At 46.5% G+C, this 17,694-nt stretch overlaps 1 non-coding gene across 1 annotated transcript; it reads left to right on the forward strand.

The window, feature by feature from the left end:
• Window positions 1-1,478: 1,478 nt before the first annotated feature.
• LOC138522154 (U6 spliceosomal RNA) lies at window positions 1,479-1,585 on the forward strand. The gene has a single exon (XR_011283258.1). It is a non-coding gene; the product is annotated as a U6 spliceosomal RNA (small nuclear RNA).
• Window positions 1,586-17,694: the final 16,109 nt, after the last annotated feature.

Genomic DNA, 17,694 nt, shown 5'->3' on the forward strand with positions numbered 1-17,694 from the left:
TTCTCTATGCTACTAAGAATTCCCAGAGGGACGATGGGAACTATTTATTCAGCATGTGAATCTATGAAAGATACCAATGCTGGAGAAGAGGAGTTACAGGTAAGTAACTTATTCCTATGCGAAGGAGGAGAGCAAGGAAAGTGTGAGCAGATAGGAGGGACAGAGAAGAGAGTGAGAGGGGGGAGGAAATAGTTGGAGAAATAGAGGGAAAGGACAAAGGAAAGAAGAAGATAAAGAGAGAGCAATGATAGAAGCATGAGGGAGAGGGAGAACCTACAAAGATCTGGGAGAAAGCAGGAGAGAGAGAACCTACTAAGATTGAGGGAGGAAAAGCGAAAGAGGAGGAAGAAGAAGAGAGAATGAGAATCGAGGAAGAGGGAGAAAGATCAGGGAGTGTGTGTGTAGAGTGAAGAAACCATCATCATATTGTGGAGGCACCCCATGAGAATCTATTAGAGTTGGAGGTCTTTTTAAAGTCCAAGAGGGAGTAACTTTTACTTTAATCTTTCTTTATTAGGAAAATAGTAATTTCCATCGAAGAATATACAATATAAAAAGAAATACAACCACAACAGTATGTATCTAAAGGAAATGAAATAGATTAGCGCCAGGATACAAATATAATAAATTAAAATAAGCAGCACATGTAAAATTCTGTTCATAGTAATTGGCTACGCAACAAGAAAGTGCTTTCAATATAAGAGTAAATGCACTGTGCTGTGAACAATTCTCAGACTGATAAAAAAGCCTAAGGGCTAATTGAACGTGTCTCACCTCCCACATCCTCAATATTGGGAGGAGGAATCTCTTCCTCGGAATTGCAAAGATAGAGCAGAAAAATAAAAAGTGTTGCAAGTCATGTGCCTTTTGCCAAGAACATGCACAATTCCACCCAATTATACTAGTATTCGGTGTAGGTTTGTTCTGAAACAGAGAATGAATGCCTGTTTCCTTGGGTTTTTAAACCACTGGGCGTAATCTATCTTGGCAGCTGTGGCAGTGATGTTCTTATGATAAAATTACACACTTTGTTTTTGCAATTCGGTTCTCCTCCTGGCATTTGCTTGATAAGAAGTGAAACTCTCCCCAAACTTCCTTTCTCCAACATTACCAACCAATGCTTCCTTACTCAAAAAGCGAGCGTGTGCAGCCAAGCTTGCAGAGAGATGACTTAATGCTTAATTTAATTTAGCCAGAGGGAGGAGCCACTGACATTCGAGGTCATTATGTCTCTTACCAAGGTTCTAGTTAGTGACAGGTGAGAGTTCCCCATAAGCATAGCGAGTAGGTTAATGGTTGTAATAGTATGAGGTCTTCTATGTGGACTGTGTCTAGTTCTTCGTGTAGTAGATACCTTGAGAAGCCTTGAGGCACGCCCATGATTTTCCTCAGGAATTGATTTTCACTGACCTGGGCTGCTTTCACCAGGTGATAAACCCACACAGCTGCACCATGGGTCAACTGTGGTGCTGATTTTTGTGCTCACTTCGGCAGCATATATACTAAAATTGGAACGATACAGAGAAGATTACCATGGCCCCAAGGCAAGGATGAGACGCAAATTCGTGAAGCATTCCAGATTTTTTGGATGGTTTAGTGAAAATAAAAGCAAACAATGGTGCTGAGTTTGCAGATTAAATACAAATAATGTGCTCTAATGGCAGTCCACCCCGTCTTGAGCCATATCTCAGAATTGAGCCATCGATTTGCGTAGTCTTCAGTGTTTAGTCCTTGATATGTGGCTGCCATCTAAGGGCACGTGACCCATTCCAGTTTCTTGCCTTCTATGGATATTGCGTTTCCCTGGGGTTTACTATTACCCACATACATGGCATTTGATTTCCCCACGTTTATTTTCAGGTTTTCTGCCCCATGTAGTTATTAAACCCATTGACCAACATTTGCAGAGCCTGTTTCGTTCTAGCTATCAGGACTGCATCATCAGCGTACAAAATTACACATGTCTTTTGCTCAGCCATCCTGGGGACATCACTCATCAAGCCAAGCACTGCGTTTGGCAGTGAATTTATATAGAGGTTGAAAAGGAGCGAGGCTATTACACACCCCTGCCTCACTCCTCAAGTTACTCAGAATGACTTGGTTGTTTTGCCTTGAGTGCCCACTCTCGCCGATAAATTTGAGTGCATCTGAAGTAAGACTTGTAAGATGTACTGTGGCATGCCTAGTCACGCAGTACTACCCAAAGCTTGACATGGTTAATGCAATCAAATGCAGTTGAAAGGTCCATGAAGCCCAGATAGATTGTCCCTTTATAACCACAGACCTACATGTCCATAACTAGGCTCAAGTTCAGTATATGATCAACTGTGCTGATTCCCTCACGAAAGCCATACTGGTACCCTGGGAGGATTCGATTTTCTGTGACCCAGTCCATGATCCTTCTGTGCAATTATCCAAACCATTTTCCTGATGTGTCAATTAAGGAGCCTGGGCTGTAGCATGCTGGATCACTTCTGTTGCCCTTCTTGAAGATCAGTACTATGGTCACCTCCCTCCAAGAGTCCGGTATGGCCTTTAGATGTAGTATCACATTGAAGATCAAATTGGCTACCGGGACCCACAGCGCCATCTCATCTTTGAAAAACTCGATCGGGATTGAGACCGGTTCAGCTGATTTGCCATTGGCCACCCCTGAAAGGGCTTGGCAACTACATTCATCGACACCACCAGGCTGGGAGCAGTAGTCTGGCAGGTATTACAAGCAAGGATGTCTCAGTCAGCTATGTCTAAAATTCTCCCGCTACTCTCATCACGTGAGTTATCATATAGTGTCAAGAAATGTTGAATCCATTTGGCCCCCCCACTAACTCTATGTGATGGTTCAGGGACTTTTCACTAGAACATAATCCATCCAAGCTGGTTCTGCAGTACTCCCATAGGCTACCTGATGTTGCAGCCCTCCTTAGTTTTACCCACGCCTGCTCTGCTAGTACCTATTTGTTATTTTTTGGGGTATTATAAAGTGCCTTGGCTTTGGCTATTTCCTCTTGGTCTCTGGTTTGCAGCCTAAGTGCAGATAGGAGGGATAGTTTTGCCAACCTACCTTTTGCGTTAAACTACTGTGCACTGCCCAATACCGCTTTTGGTGTGGTGGGGATTTCCCTGAATGCCTGAATGATGGTTGTTGTTATGTCAGTCCAGGCCAGCCATTTGGCCTGGTCATTGACACCAGGGTGTAGACATTTCTCCAAATTATCTAAGTTTGCATGCATTACCCTAATGACCAACCAGTCTGAGTCCACGTTCCACCAGCGCAGCGTTTTATATGTGCCTACTTCGACCTCATTATTCCCCAATAAGGTCGAGTCAACCCTAGACCATACCGTCAGGATGAGGGGGACTTGGTCACTTTTCACCCGACAAACCACCTCCAAATCTTTCATCCAGAGACAATTTCTGACACCCAGTATAACGTAGTCAATAGTTTAACAGTGTCTTGTGTTTGAGAAGGTACACTTGCCCGGGACATCGGATGGGAATCTTCCATTTACTGCCCTGAGTCTCAGTTCAATAAGAGGGTCTGTAAATCTTTTACCCCTGCGATCCGAGCTAGGCTGTCAGAGCTGGCGAATGGATGCCAAATGCCATGTCCTCTTCTACTGCGCCTTCAACAATGCCGCCATAATTGCCCATTTTTAAATTGAAATCACCACCCAGTAAGAATATAATAAACAGTGTAGGGGCTATACACTTTCTTGCAGCGTGCATTACACCCAGCAGCCCTGCCACCGGCCCACTGCTATCAGTATCACAGGGTGCATTGTAAATATTGGCTATAAACCCCAAAGTGCCATCTACCAGTTCAACGTCTATGATCAACAGTGTCGATAATGTCAAGAATACACTAGTCTGAGAACTCCATACGTATGTGGCGAGACCACCACCATTCCTGCCCTAAGGAAGGAGATGCCTTCACGCTGAAAACCTCAAAATTGTCCATGTGGACTGTGTCCAAGGCCTCGTCTCCTGTAATAATAGAATGTCTGCTTTTTCCATATATACCACAAGATCAGGATCCTTGAGTCTAATGCTCAAGCCAGCGACAATCCATGAGACAATTTGTCACAATTAGTCACTAGGGTAAGATAAGGAAGACAATAACTCACCAGAGATGCAAAAAATGATACAGGGTGACACTGGCACTCCCTATTTTCTGTCTTCGGAACCTTTAGAAGTCAAAAAGACTTTCCTAATGATGTACCTCACTAGCTGATATTGTACAAAAAGCTAACAGACTGAATCAATGGAAAGGGCGCAGAATCCACAATTTGCAGGAATTCACCAGGCTGGAATAATAGGTACTATTCAGTATTTGCTCTAAGCTGAACACCAATGCAGATATCACCCGAAAAATACTAAACTAACCTGAGGGTAACAACTCTAAACTTCTGGATAAACCCAAATTCACCACCTCGTCCTCTCAGCAAGAATTTGAGGAAGTCCAATTTGGTCCAAAGGAAAATAAAAAACAAACGAGGAAAGGGAAGGTTAGTTAGGGACTAGAACCCGAACGGCACAAAGGACGCACTAGAGTCAGGTTGGTGCACTTGAAACTCCTCTGGTTAGCGTCCATAAAAATCCTGTGCACATATCCTTACTGATAGTGAAGAGACAGAGGTAAGTACTTGAATGGAAGGAGTAAATGTTACTTGAATGGTGGATCCTGGATGTGCAGAAGAAACAAACAAAATGTGTAAAGATTCCTTAGTTCACAAGTTGCTCTGTGTGCAGGAAAAACACCAGGAAATAACCTGTGCCACTGAACTACTTTGCAGCAGCACTTTAAGTAGTATGAAAACCACACCCGTGATACTAGATTGTCCTTGCCGTGGTCTGAAACAAAATAGCAACAAGCCTGCCGTCAAGACTGATATTGGCAGGCGGAGTACAAAAACAGTCCGTAAAACAGGCCAATGATGAAGTACCGTGTAGATAGAAAGGCGTGGGCGGAGACGGAAGCAATCCGTTAAACAGGCTTAAGTCCAGGTACCGAGGAAACTGAATGCTGTGGGCGGAGACAGAAGCAATCGGTTAAACAGGCTGAATTTTAGGTACCGAGGAAACTGAATGCCGTGTGCGTAGACAGAAGCTGCAATAAAGCCAAGGACGTCCAAGGGATACAATATATAACAAGAACGAATGCAGAAACAAATGGCCAGAGCTTCAGGAGCTAACGCTAATCACAAGCACCAAACACCTGTCTAAACAAGTTTAAATAACGTCTCGGAAGAGGTAACCTGATCATGAGACGCTGTTCTCCTCATCACGTGATGGCTTAAAGCAGCAATGTCTGGACGTAATATGCAGCGTCCCTGAAACGCAAGTCTTTTCCATGGTAATCTCCCTGTTAGTTTCGAACGAGAATAGAATGGCCTGGCTGCCGTTTGATGGGCAAACTGCCTGTTTTCATGCCGCGAAGCAGCAGTCAACCTGGTCTTGAGGCTGATAGGTGTAGAAATGGAGGAAGGAGCAGACGCAGGCATGACAGAATGTTTATGAAACACAGACAAATATTATCATTGTTGGGGCCTGGACGGGGTGACATGTGCAATGCATCCATAGACATTGTCCTTTGCTATACTCGTTAGAGTGGGTAAGGAGGATCAGGCGATACACCCTCCAAAGCTGATTGGTTCAGGTCCATCATGTTTGCTGGGGCCAAGAGGCCATTGAATTTTAACTGTCTAAGCCCACATGTATTCATGTAATTCTTTTGTGAGATCACCATGATATCACACAAAGGTGCATTCCACGTGTCGTGTAAATGGCATACAACAGCTTGTCCTGGCGTACATCTACACCTCTAAGTGCCATGGCATCCGCACAGTTCAGTATGGCTGCTCGCAGGTGCTGGTTTGCCATCCCAAGTCTCACATCAGAGCCACCGCACTTCATGCTGTCTGAAATGATTCTGAAGGATAAGTCAGTAATCCCCAGAGTGTCTGTAACTGCTTTGATCAGTGATCTCTTTTAAGAGTTATTGTTGCCATGGTCCAGGCCTTTGAAGCAACAGGTGAAGAAAGATTCCTTTATTCCAGCCTGCAAGGTAATGTGAGAAACCTGAAGGTGTCTCACCCGCTAGTCCCTGGGGATCTGTCATCCAGGTGGCCAGGACACTGCCATTGCTTTTGGATCCAGTTCCTGGGGGTGGATCAGTGCAGAGGATCACCTGGATGGGGGGTCTTCGGGGGGTGGAAGTGGGACACCGGAGGGTGAGAAGCGGTATCCCCTTCCTTATAACACCTTTTCACCATCCCACCAGGTAGGATCCCCATCCCCTTTCCCAACACAAACACTTTCTCACGGACAGCTCACCGCAGACAACAACGGACTAACACCCGAGGCGTATAGCTGACATGTCCCACTACGATGGTCAGGCAATTACTGATCATTACACACACCTGACTTCCATCACACTTCCCCACAAAGATAAAAGGCGGAGCACGAAAGCGCACTCTGAGCAAGACAAAGCACACAAGGAAACAGCAGTTCCAAGATGGTAGTTTAATAAAAAGAGAAAGACAGCAAGACCATAAAGGGTTGCAAGGAAGGAAGTACCCTTGACCTTTAAAGACCATTACTTTGGAATGTAAGAAACCTAAGACCAGGAACTAAAGCTGACCAAACCTGCACAGTGTGTCAGAGGTACCCGGGGCTCTCCTTCGTCAATAACCAAGGCGGGGCAGAGCGATTGCCGCTGTCATACTGTCCTTGGCTCCTGCAACAAAGCGGCATCAGTATAGACAGCACAGCTGTCGCGTCAGAGACACTGATGCCAAACCAGCTTGTATTTTGAACCAAGGTTGCAAGCAGCAACATTGTATAAAAAGAACAGTGTGTGAGGCGTTGGTGACAAGCGGCGCAAATATAATTGGAAACCAAAGGCGCAATTGAACTTTATAATTGAACTTTAGGAAGCCAAGAAAAGATACCGTAGACAGAGGAGTACAGCGCCACGTGGGTGCTCATTTGAAAGTCTCTCTTAGGTATACAACTGATGCTGAGTGTGAGTAAAAGGAATATTGAGATCAAAGTGGTCATGCAACGGGTCAAGCTAAACCCTGTGCACATTGGAAGGTCTTTGATAGTTTAATGTACATCACAATTGGTCCGAGCCTGGCTGAGGGAGGCTAATTGAGTGAAAGAAAGGGTATCTGAGAACGGCTGAGGGGGATCCGGGGTGAACCTTGAGTCACCCAAGAAAGAATTCTCTGAACATTGTTTTGAAGGGGATCTGAGCCTGGAAGAGGGGAATCCAGGCTGAACACCCAAATTGAATTAAAGGAAAGGAACTTTTGAGTGTTGTTTTTTGTACAACAGGCCCTCTGAGTCAAGAGTCTTGCAAGATGCAAAAAGGCTTGGACACAGAAGGCCCTGAACTATGACAATTGAACTGTATCCTCGTGTTGAAGAAGCCTGAGTGGGTGCTTTGCTCGAGTTACCCGCCTTGACCTGTGCTGAAAACCTGGGGAAGGGAGGCCAACGGCCCAAACATCCTGACATATCATTTTGTGAACACTTCTTTCTTTGTCATGAACATTACCCTACATTATTTGTAAATTAGTGTTAAGGATCGGCAACAGATTTCTTTAGTATAGGCCCTTTTATTTTGACGAGACTCCACTAGGACTGCATTATTATTTGATGGTCGTAGCTTGCTCCCATCTGTAGATTTAGGTTTAGATAGGTGTTCATCACACCCTTGCGAAAGTTCAATAAACTCCCTTGAACTGTGGTCACTTGTGTCTGTCTTACTGTTGATACCATGCCGTCCTTACAGGAATCCACCGCAGGGCTAACAGTCGGATGTTGTCTATCAGTAGCCTCAGGTACCTTTAGGTATACCAGAGGCGGCTTTAAAGGCTGCCCTCTTGTTTGGATGAGATTTGACAGCCCCAAGTTAGCTGTGGTCATGTCAGTAGTTAATAGCTCAGTCAGCTGAGTCATATTTGCGTCAGTATTTGCTCCCCTGTTCGCTTTCCGTGGTTCCCCCTGCACAGAGGCTTTTGATTCTTGGGTGTCCCAAGCATCCAGTGTTGAGTTTTAGTGGCTACCGAAGACAATATTGGGATGGCAGGGCCGGGACCGCACTCTGTGGAGGCCTGAGTTCCACCATTGCCTGCCCTTGCTGAAGAGCTTGAGCACAAGTATATTCATTCTGAGTCTCAGCATCTGTGTGTGTAAGTTTCTTCTTATACAGGGACGTTTGAGGGATGTTATCCCTAATCAGCTTTAAGACGACTTCTAGTCATTTATCATCCAGGCACTGCTCATCCCTGGCTTGTGAGGTTTGCAACATATGATTCTCGTCCTTGATGTCATCTATAGAGAGGCTGATGTCATTCAGCCACAGCTCCAGTAATCGCTTGCTTTCGACTGGGGATTGCTGGCCTCTATTGATACTGTAGTCTATCTCCTCATAGTCGTCCTGGTTATGTCGGCATTGAGATTGCTGAGAGTGGATGTCAGCGTCCTGTGCGCTCTCTGTACCGTTAATGGAGTCCATTTGCTTGTTCATGATTAGAAGGGACCCTCTCTCAGAAGGTACTGAGATAATGGAGGAGGCTGGCTTCATCTCTCCAGGCATTAGGCCAACCCCAATTTCCCCATATCCCTCCACTACCTTCCCTCTGAGTGCCACTGTCACATGGCCCATTGGGTCAGTGATCACCCCTCTAAACAATGGAACTGCCTAATTTCGGTTCACTGGCTTAGGTTTTCTACAGGGGTCTTCACTTTAAGTACGTTTGGTGATGGGTTCTGAATTCAAGGGCTGTGTGTGGTTCCCTGGGGCAGTGTGCAGCTTGCTTACTGCATGCTTTCAACCCTTTCATGAGGGTCCGTGATTTATGGAACAGACATCACACAGTTCCCCGCGCAGTATCGATCAATTGACCTCTCCACAGCCTCCAGTAAGGATCTATTAGATGGCTGGTGGCCAAACCCCACCCCCAGAGCTCACGGTCACCCTCGAGGCCCTAGGAGGAGTGGCTGGACTGGGGTTCTCAAACAGATTAACCAGGGTCAGTGAAGCCAGCAATAATGGTGAAGGATCGGACAGTGTCTCCATTTCAGTTGCTATGGGCCTTTGGGACTCTGGTATGATCTGAGGTGGGGCATCAAGGTGTCCTCCTGCATATCCTGGGTCTTCTGCGTCGTCCCCCTCCACTACTCCCACATTCAGTGTCCAAAGGTCTCCAGCGAGGACCTCATCGACATGGCTTCTGAGGGCCCACTTTATCGTCGATTGTGAGTAATTTTGAGCTGCTTTAGCTGGATTAGTCATGCAAACTGAGCGAAGGGATATGTGTTTGCTCGCGGCTTTGCTTACAGCCTTGGTTACAATTTTGGCCCTCTTTTGCCTGGGCTTTGCTGCCGTTTTCGCTACTCTCAAGAGGCCAAGAGATGGCAAACAGAGTGGTAGGGCAAAATGAGGGAAGGAAAGGTGAAGTAGGCAAGGGTCTACCACTCGGGCTCACACCAGCTTCAACAGCTGGGGAGCGAGCTGCAGGGAGAGATGCAACGAGGGAGCGAGGGAGAGATGCTCCCCTAATTGGCCCCTTGCTCCACACCACAAATTTCTAATAATAATCTCACCACTGCTAGTCTCAATGGTGGTCAATGATGGTCTCACCGGTGGCGTAGGACCAGTTTGCCCTGATAGCTTTAGTAGCCTCAATAGGTTTAGTAGTCTTCGTGGCCAGTTAATAACCACTACGGCTAAATGGCCAGGTGAAGATAAAGACGTGGTGTGCTACTAGTAGTCTCTGGGGGTGCCTCTGGGCATGGAGGGTGAAGGGTGTGCTGGGCTCAGGCGTCCTGAACCAGGTGGACAAGGGAAAAATAAAAAAGAGAAGGGGTGGGGGTGGGGGGCTTGGACCTCACACCCCAAATTCATGCAACAGAGTAAAGTCAGGGTGAGGTGTGTTCGAGTATGATGGCCGACTCACCAGTTGGTGCTTTGCAAACACAGCTCGGGTGAGTGGTTGCGTTTGCAGGATGTAAGGTTCAACACGCCCACACCCGGTATCCTGGAGGGGGAGTAAGGAAGATAAGGCTGCAACCTGTAGGTCATCACTGACAGAGCAGGATAGAATTGGAAGGTAGGGTGTACCTTTCTCTACTTTTCATACCATCCAGCTGTGGATGTAGGGGTACCTGGGCTATGGCAGTGGAAGGCCAAGGTAAGATGAGGGAGGGACCAGGGAGTCCCCTTAGTCTGGCCTTTCTACAGCCATTCATCATCAAGCCTTTAAACCTGTAAATAACAAATGTAAACTCCACATACGGTTCTCTCAGTTATTGGTTATTGGAACCATCTGTTACAGCACAAAAAAATGATAATGTTAAGGTAATAGATAATAATCTTTAAATATGCTTTGCTCACTTTTGTGTCAGCCTTAATGTCTAGACGGTAATGCCTAATAAATGTTTGTTCTGATCTCCATTTGATTGCCTTGCAGATCTGTCATAGGGACATTTCTTAGGAGAGCAGTTGTAGCTGCTGTCCACCTTGGGAAGGTAGCATTTGGCCTACCTGGCAGAGGTTTGTTAATCTTTTGGCAACACAACAAAATATAAGAGACTATCCATCTCGCTATCGATCAGGAAGAGCTTTGGTAATTATGTCATCCTTCAGAAAGAGCTGTCTAGCTGCTCTGAACTCCTTTGTCCAGTCAAGATAATAACTGAGATCTATCTTTCCATCAAGGGTGTAAAAGGATATGTCTGCTGGAGACGGGAGGTTTAGAAAAACGGTAGGTAAAGATATGGTTTGATTAATACAGAAATGTGAGTTCACCTTAAGAAAGAAAGAAGGATGTGTGTGTTCTAAGGACCACATTCTAATTATAAAACACAGTGTATGGCTCATCAGCACATAACGCTTGAATTTCACTAACCATTCTAGACAATGTAATTGCTACCAAGAAAGACTACATTCCAAGTAGAATGTTGGAGGTCTCATTTGTGCACAGGTTCGATGGGGGAGTCCATCAATTATGAAAACATGAAATTCAGTTACCATGAAAAGAAGGTCTCTGAATAAGAGGGTACAGTTTGTTTATGCCCTCTAAGAACTCTTTGATCACCAGCATTTTGAAGAAAGAATCTTGAGGGACTTTTCCTGTTTGGCAGCGAGGTGTACTTTTAGAGAGGAAAACTCGATGCATAGAAGGTAAGGCAATACTCTCTCTTCTTGGCAGGATACAGTTACAAATCAGCTCTTACAGCACACAATCTATTGCATTTGAAAGTATAGGAGTACTTTGTCAAAGGTCTTCTGGCCTTCTCGAGCACTTTCAAGCAATATTTTGGGAATAGTTAGGTAGCCAAACTGCACGACTTTAGGAAACATGCTATCAGGGTCAGAGTAGAGAGGTTATGGTAGAAGACTTTGTAGTCTAGTCTATAGAGGGGTTTTTGCCTGCACAGCAGAGTCCAGCCTAGTTCGATGGAAAGGTGAACTAGATCTGCATACCACCACTGACATGCCCATGCTGGAGTAATCAGAATAATTTTGGTCCCTGTCTGTTTGAGCTCAAGACTACATTTGCCATTAGGGAAGTTGTAGAAGATACGTAACGAAAGTGTCTATCAAAAGGGCATTCTGTCTTGACACCGGTTGTTGGATCTTGGTGGTGAAGTCTCAGCATTTGGCAATTTCTTTTGTTGCAAAACAGTCAAGTCAGAAGTCCCCTTCTGTAATGGATTTCTCTTAGCGCATCATCGTTTCAAACCCACTTGTGTGTTCTTCACTAAACTATATGCACATTCATATTTCCTTCTATGGTGTTTATTCCTGTCAGGTGAATCTCCACTATCAAGAGACCCCTTGCCAGAAGCTATCTCTAGATCTTGTGGGCTTCTGTCAAAAGGCTCATGGACCTTGTTCCTTCTTGTTTGTTTAGGTGATGCATCTAAGTGGTATTTTCCTTCTGTATGAGAAACAGATTTGTCATGATGGAGGCAGGAACACCCTCATTACCGAATTAACTGCTCTCATCTACAACATATTTATGTAAAAGGTCTTTACCTTCAGGGGCCACATAGCCTGGGCACTTACATGGTCCATATGGGTGCCACAGCCTTCAACCATGCAACTGTAGCAATGTATTACTGGGTCTGCCTGGTTTGGAAAGTCATGCCTGCAGAAGGCATTCCCTTTGACACCACCAGCTGAGAGAGGGCTTTGCTTTTTGGGTGAGGTGGGGATGCTCTATGGGTCTTCTGGGTACACTGTTTTTTTACGCATTCTTGGAACATCCTTGTATGCAATATTACAATCTTACATTTGGAACAATGAATATGCAGGAGGCCATCACCAGTAGGTGAGTGGCTATCTGTCTCACTGTAGCCTAGGCATCCTTTGTCAGATGCTCACACTTAATCTTGATAGGCTGGCCTGATTTTCATTATGGCTTTTATTAGCCAGTTGTCTAGGTGTGAATAGACCGCTATTCTGTGGGCTTATCTCGGATGAGCTGCCGTCAATGACGAGCACTTTAAGAATACTCTTGGGGTGGTCTTGTACTCTACCATAAATACTAGGAATTTGCAATGTTTCTTGGCTATTGGGATTTGGAAATAAGCATCCTGGAGATTCAATGAGCACAACCAATCTCTTTCCTGATTGATTTGTTTGCAACTCTGAGGTCTAAAATGGGTCTCATCTGTTCCGTACCGTTCTTTACTGTGAAGTAACAGGAATGCATTCCCTTTCCCCTTCTGTTTTTCAGCACTTTTCTCAAATGCGCCCTTTAGCAAAAGCTCCCGGGTTTACTGTTCATCACGGGTCTCCCTCAATCTGGCTCGGACCCCCTTAAACAAAAGTTCACAATAGGTCTCCCTCGGCTGGGCTCGGGCCCTGTAATCTCACTTTCCTGGCTTTTAACTCTTCATCAAAAATCAAAGACTTTCGACTGTGCAATGGATTTTGCTTAAACCATCACTTCGATTCACTTTATTCATAAGTTTCACCTTTAAACTTTACTTTTGTTTCTGACCTTCGATTGAGCACACTAGCGGTGCTGGACTTTGTATCATACTTTCTCTGATTCATATTAAATTTCAAACATTCATCAGCAATTGAGCTTCACTTGCGTCTTTCATCACACACGTTAATATTCTTTGCTCTCAATACAATGTTGCTGCTTGCAACCTCAGCTTCAACACAGAACGGTCTTGTATCGTCTTCCCAACTCACTGGATTTGCTGATTTCTCTGGCGCTGCTTTGATCCTGGAGCCAAGGACGGTACCACAGCGGTTGCTGCTCCTCCCCGACTCGGCCAGTCATGCACAAGGGCTCCGGGTATCTCTGACACAAAATGCAGGCTTCTTCAGTCTGGTTTCCTGGCATTACGCCTTTTAATCTGATGCTAACTGGAAACTAATGGTTTCTCGCCGACAAGGTCATGGCTATCTCCCTCCTCGTTCTCCCTTCTCGGTTTGCCACATTTCTCCCCTCGTTCAGCTGCTGGCTGGAAAACGATGCTCCTTCGTGTTCTTTGCCTCGCTCAGAGTGTACTCTTGTGCTCCGCCTTTTATCCGTGTGGGGAGCTTAATGGAAGGCAGGTGTGAGTTGTCAAAAGTAATTCCCTGACTTTGCCTGACCATAGCAGTGTGACATGTTGGGTGCATTGCTCGGGTATGAGTCGGTTTGAACGGGCTGTCTGTGTGAAATTGTTTGTGTAGGAAAGAGGGGGTGGAGGGGTGAAGTTCCCAGTTATCCTACTTGGTAGGATGGGGTGAAGGTGTTGGGGGGGGGGGGGGGCACCGCATCTCGCTGTCAGGTGTCCCACTCAAACTCCCTGAAGACCGCTCACCCAGGTGATCATCCCACACTGGCCCACCCCCCGGAACTGGATCCAAAAGCGATGGTCATGTCCTAGCCACCTGGATGACTGATCCACAGGAACTAGCGGGTGAAACACCCTCTGGTTACTCACAGTACAGGGCAGCATAATTCACGATTACCAGAACATATTTATTACCCAGTCTAGAAGTTTCCAATGGTTCAATGATATCCATCCCAATTCGGAAATGGGTTTAGAGGGGCAGGTAAGGGAATATTTGAGTTGGTTTTATGGCATATTTCACATGTCTGAATGAAGTTCTTTATGCCAGCATGGCTACCTGGCCAGTAGAATTTCCCAATGATGTGAGGTTGGGTTATAGACTGTCCTAAATGCCCCCTGTCAAATGAGTGTGCAATCTCTAGCACAATCTTGAAATGGGTTTTGGGTATTACTAGCTGAGTTTTATTTAGGCCTTCTCTGGAGGTTTCCCTTCTATAAAGCAATCCCTGTTTCAGAAAGAAGAAGCGACTCCCCTTTTCTTGTCCTTCTCTCTCAGGACTCACTTGTAAGAAAGCCTTTGCGAGTGCTGGATCATTTCACTGGGCGAAGGCTAGATCTGGAATGATAGTAGGTTCTTCTTCGCTTTTTGCCCAAGGACACTTGTGTCATCGGTCTCTCCAAAGCCGAAGCTACCCCTCTGTTTACTCTGGTTCATGTTCTTCCTTAAAACAGGGAAATAGAGCCTTCTCAAGAATTTTCTGTGCAAATTTTTCTTCCCACTGTGTATTTCAAACAGGATTTTGCCATGGTTCTGTAAGCAAACCTTTGACTCCCTGAAAGTCTGGATCTATAATGCCTACTAGGACATCTATGTCAAACTTCCAGACCAGGCCTGATTTTGGGGCCAATCTTATATAACAACCCACAGGGCGTATGATGACTAAGTCTGTGGGAATCATCCCTCTTTTCCAGGAGAGATGGTGGTTTCTCAGCTGCTACAAATATCAAAGCCTATGGATTCTTTTGTGGCGGTAGAGTGGTCTAAGGCTCTGTGACTAAGTTTCTGGAATTTTAGGGTCCCCCAATTTGTCGTTTCGCACGTCTGACACCAGATGTAGCGGAGGCATGGTATCACAACTATGACACAGACACAATAGGTAAAATTTGTAAAACCTTTATTACGTTTCTGGGGTCGGAAAACTCCTCCTCTGCCCTATAACTAACATGGGAGTAGTCTTGACCATCAAACGATAAACAAAACTGTCCTAGTGGAGTCCGTCAAATTAAAATGGTCTATGCTAACAAAACCTAATGCCTGCCCTATCTCTTGTCCAAAAGTGTATAAAGGAGAAATGTATGCAAAGGAAAAATCAGTGTTCAAATTAATAAAGGTGGCTGAATAAGCTCTCCTCCCCACATTAGAGCCCATGGAGTAAAGCGGTCCTTGTAGGCAGGATGACACACTGTGGGCCTCATTACGAGAAGTGCGCTAAAAACGGGGTCCTTACCGGCATGGAGGAAGTAGCTGGTCCATGCTCGTTTGGCGTCACTAATAGCAGCTGATTACGAGTGCGCGAGCACGCGCGAACCCCCATGCCAGTAATGGCCATATCACCATGCCGCTAAAGCCCCTTCAACCCCACGAAAGCGGCATCACGGGACCCGCAGATACCGCCTCCGCCTTGGAGGCACCCCTTAATACCGACCTGGTAATAACACCATGAAAATACTGGGCTCGTAATACCGGACCCGGAAGTAACGTCATCGCGTTGGAACAGGAAATGCGCCGGCGGCCATCGTCAAAAAACGCAATCCATTGCAATCCTCCAAAACCACCAGTGTTGCATAGGAGAGACCAGGGCCATTGAAAAGAACATGTCTAAGGCAACCCGAAAAACCAACCCATGCCTGCACAAGAAGCGTTTCTCTGATGAGAAATTGAACATGTTGGCAGACACCCTTGCTGCCCATGCTGATGAGATCAACACCCACAACCTCAAAAGGGAGGCGCAGCAGAGGAAGAAGGAGATATGGGAGGAGGTAGCCCGCAAGGTGTCTGCAGTCGGCACCACCCCATGCACAGTTAAAGACTGCAAGAAACAGTGGGTTAACTTCCGCCTCAGGGTCGCAACATCCTGGCCAGCAATCATCGGGAGGCCATGGCCACAGCCAGGGGTGCCCACTCCCCGGTCAAACGAATGCGCTGGGAGGAGACATGCAGCGCTACCATCCAGATGGAGTCGATCGAGGGCTTCGGGGAGATGGAGACGGGTGCCGTAACATCTGGAGATGGAGGTGAGTGACCCTGCAAACTCCAGTAGGGCAAACCAGTAGGGCAAACCATGACGTGGAATAGAGCCTAGGCAAGGCAATGCATGTCCCATCACACACACATCAACATATACATGTCCAGATGGAGGCCCAAACCCTGCCACAATGAAATGTATGCTGAGTGCCAATCCCATTACCAACAGACAGCCAACACACAGGGACCATTCCCATGTCATACATCACACAAACCCCAATACAACGGCATGCCATTTGGCATGCAGCATTGCCGAATTGAGATGTCACGGCTAATGCCAAAATGCCCCCCTTCAAACTACCCTGTGTGACACACCTGTAAGATATGAATGCATGAGAAGGAACAAGTTACTTACCTGTAACTGTTGTTCTCCAGCATGGGTCTGGCATGGATTCACATGCTCATGAATATTCCCAGTCGTCAGGCCGGGAATCCTTGGTATAGAAAAAAATCAGTATCAGTTTCGTTTCTGATCTGTCTTTCTTAGTAGTAACCAATCACTGGTCTCTGGGTCATACTGCCCCCAGCCAATGACTGCCCTCTCCCTAAGCCCCGCCTCTGCCAGCTATCCTCCGATTTGGTAGCACGTAAAGTGGCAGTATGACCAAGTGAAGAGCCGCAGAGGGGTAGGCGGGAGGGTTCGCATGTGAATCCATGCCAGACCCATGCTGGAGAACAACAGTTACAGGTAAGTAACTTGTTCCTTCTCCAGCATGGGGTCTGGCATGGATTCACATGCTCATGAATAAGAGAATACATAATAGTACACACATGCACAACCACGGGAGGTGGCAACAGGCTCAACATTAAGCAATACAACAACTCAACATTAAGCATCTCTTACCTCCTCACCAGGCTCACCTTAGGCGAACAGGTTGCGCAGCACTGCTTGGCCGACCCTGGACTCCTCCCTGGAGTCCCGATCGACGCAGTAGAATCTTGTGAAGGTGTGCGTCGACCTCCACGTCGCGGCCCTGCAGATGTCCAGCAGGGGCACACCAGACAGGAACGCCGTGGTAGCAGCGATCGCTCTGGTCGAATGGGCTCTCGGACGACCGGGCAGCAGTCGGTTTGCCAACCGGTGACAGTGCATGATGCAGCCGGAGAGCCATCTGGAAATGTAAGTCTTCGAGAGAGCCTTCCCTTGATTCACAGTCCCAAAGTTCACAAACAGCTGTGACGTCTTCCGAAAACTCTTTGTGCGGTCCAGGTAGAACTTCAGCGCTCTAGCTACATCCAGCGAGTGCAAAGTCCTCTCGGGCGGCGACGAAGGCGACGGGAAGAAAACTGGCAACACCAAGGGCTCGTTGAGGTGGAAGTCCGACGGCACCTTGGGCATAAAGGAAGGGTGTGTCCTCAGCACCACCCTCGTGTCATGAAAAGTCAAGTATGGAGGCTTGCAAGATAGGGCCTGGATCTCTCCCACTCGTCGTGCGGAGGTGATGGCCACGAGGAAAGCTGTCTTCCGTGACAGGAACTTCAAAGGCGCCGAATGCATAGGCTCGAATGGGGCCCCCATGAGCCTGGTCAGCACCACATTAAGCTCCCACGCCAGGGCAGGAGCCTTCACC

This window comes from Ambystoma mexicanum, chromosome 13 (genome assembly GCF_040938575.1).
Source record: "Ambystoma mexicanum isolate Mex_15411 chromosome 13, UKY_AmexF1_1, whole genome shotgun sequence".
Lineage (NCBI taxonomy): Eukaryota > Metazoa > Chordata > Amphibia > Caudata > Ambystomatidae > Ambystoma > Ambystoma mexicanum.